Raw genomic sequence first — 2454 nt, 5'->3', positions numbered from 1 at the left:
CTTGGCTGAGTAGGTCACAGTGCCCCTGCAGCGGCACCGAGAGCGGCGCAGCGTGGCCGGCAGCGAGGAGGGCGGCCAGGCTGGGCTGCAGGGAGCGCGTGAGCAGACGGAGGCTCGGCTCTGGACTCTCCCGCTGGAGCAGAGCTCGTCTGAGCGGAGGCAGTGCGGGAGCAGTCGGTCCGCGGTGATGTGTCGCCTAATTGAAATCTTATTTAACCTTCTGACAGAGGTGGCAGATTCCCACAGGGTCCCCGGGGCTGCCCTGGGGCCGGCGGGGCTCTCATTCACTGCTCTCGCCGAAGGGGAGCATCTGGTGTGCGGTGCGTGAGCCTGAACAGCCTCGGCCTGGGTCTGCACATCCCAATCCTTCCTGGGAATAACGGACAGGCGCCGGGAAACCCAGCACAGGAGCTCTGCTGGAGTCAAATCCTCCTGGGAGTCCCACAAGCAGCCTCAGCCAGGGCTGCACTTCCTTCACAGAACCGCAGAATGCTTTGGGATGGACTCGACCTTAACGCTTAAACCATCCCATGGGCAGGGGCAGCTTCCACCATCCCAGCCTGGCCTGGGACACTTCCAGCGATCCAGGGGCAGCCACAGCTTCTCTGGGCACCTGTGCCAGGGCCTCTCCACCCTCACAGGGAGAATTTCAGCTCCTTCACCCTTATTTGCTACTGTTGCAAAGGCTGATTCAGATGCTAATTAAGCCTCTTAATTGCCGTAGTTGCTGATTGCATGTGTTAAAAACAGTCAAAGGAGAGTTGCACCCCCATCTTAGGGCAATATTTAAAAGCAAAGCAGTGAAAGGGCTGGCAGCGCTAAACACGGAGTAGAATGGAGTGGAATAGCGCAGTTGGAAGGGATCTACAGTGACCATCTCCAACTTCCCGACCAACTGCTTTTGATCTTGGCTGACCAAAAGCTAAAGCAGGGCCTTAAGGGCATAGCCCAAATCCCTTTTCAGCCCGAGCAGCCTGGGGGCGCAGAAAGGCTGCGGTGCAGCGCCGGAGCCACGGTGCCGGGCCGGCTGTTTGTGTTGATGCAGGCAGAGCGGGCAGTGATTGAAGGTGTTTACTGCCACGTGTGATAGCTTCCCTTTGTGCCGATGTCTTTCCCCTGAAGAGAAAATCAATACCTAGGCTAAATCTGGAGGCTTCAATATTTCTCAGAGAAGTGCAAATCAATATGGATTTCTTAACAAGTTTAATTTCAATACCTGAAAGTGCACATTCTGCCCATTTCCTGACCTTTCCAATCCCCGGGAGAGGAGGATTAAAAAGATTTGTTCAAATTCAAGGAATTGAATCAGCAAATGCCCCATTAGCTTGTTTTCTTTCCGCCAGACCCCGATAAACAGTATGATAGCCCATCGTCTACGCGCGGCTGCCAGCGCCGCTCCGACGGGCACGGCAGCGCCCTGGTCACCTCCACCGCGGGCAGGACAGCCCAGGGTGGCGACAGCGGGGCCGGGTGGCACTCGGAGAGGCACCCGCTCCCCCTCCCCGAGTGCCAGCGGACCCACGTCCCCCGTGAGCCCGATCCTGCCGCGCCGCCGAGCCCGCTGATTTATGGTGCTGCAGTGCTCTATATTTATCTGTAATGGCTTTGTGCAGCGTTAGATCATCGTGGGAGCCCGGTAAACACCGCGGAGCGAGCGGGGCGTGCGGGCTGGGCCGGCGGAGCGCTCGGGGAGGTTCGGTCCTTGCCCTTGGAAGGATCCCGGGGGCAGGGGAGCCGGAGCGCGCATCCCGCAGGAGCCTCGGGGAGCCGCGGTGGCGGGGCAGCCCCAGCCGGGGCTGGCTGTGGCTCGGGGTCACGCACGGCTCCCCGCAGCCGAGGCGGGGCCGGTGCAGCCCCGCGGGGCTCCAGCCCCGGCTGCGGCGTTGCTGCGCCGGGCCCAGGGCTGCCGCTCCCGTTTGCCTCCCAAGGGAGGGCTTTAATTGCTGTGTTGGTGCTGCGATGACAAAGCCGGCGGCGGAGCTGTCAGCCTGCGGGAGCCGCTGCTGGCACGGAGCCCGCCGGGGGGAAATGGGGAAATGGCAGCTGGGTCCTGGCTGCAGCGCTGAGCTCTGCCTTTCACCGTCTTTCCCCAGTTCCACACCGACATCGCGACAAACGCGCTGCCCTCTCCGCTGTCTGCTGCCAGGGAAGCTCCCCAGTCCCTACTCCTGCAGACTGCTCCTTCCTCAAAAGCCTCTTTTGTCCTTTCTGGGTTTGACTTTTTGGGGATTTGCCATAGCTCATGAGAGTCTGGGTAAGGCCAAACCGTTGATATCGTTTACTTGATGGACAGTAATGGTTTCTGTGGTGCCATTACTACCTGTCATCTAAATCCAAACGCTGAGGTGCTGTAAAGGGCAGCCTTTCACTGGGGGCTGGAATAGCTTCTCCAGCATCGTTATCCTGCACATCCGTAAATCCCCGGCCGACCACAGCCACTAAACACAGCCCTCA

The sequence above is a fragment of the Molothrus ater genome, chromosome 16, assembly GCF_012460135.2.
Source record: "Molothrus ater isolate BHLD 08-10-18 breed brown headed cowbird chromosome 16, BPBGC_Mater_1.1, whole genome shotgun sequence".
Lineage (NCBI taxonomy): Eukaryota > Metazoa > Chordata > Aves > Passeriformes > Icteridae > Molothrus > Molothrus ater.
Note: the sequence above shows the minus strand (reverse complement) of the source record.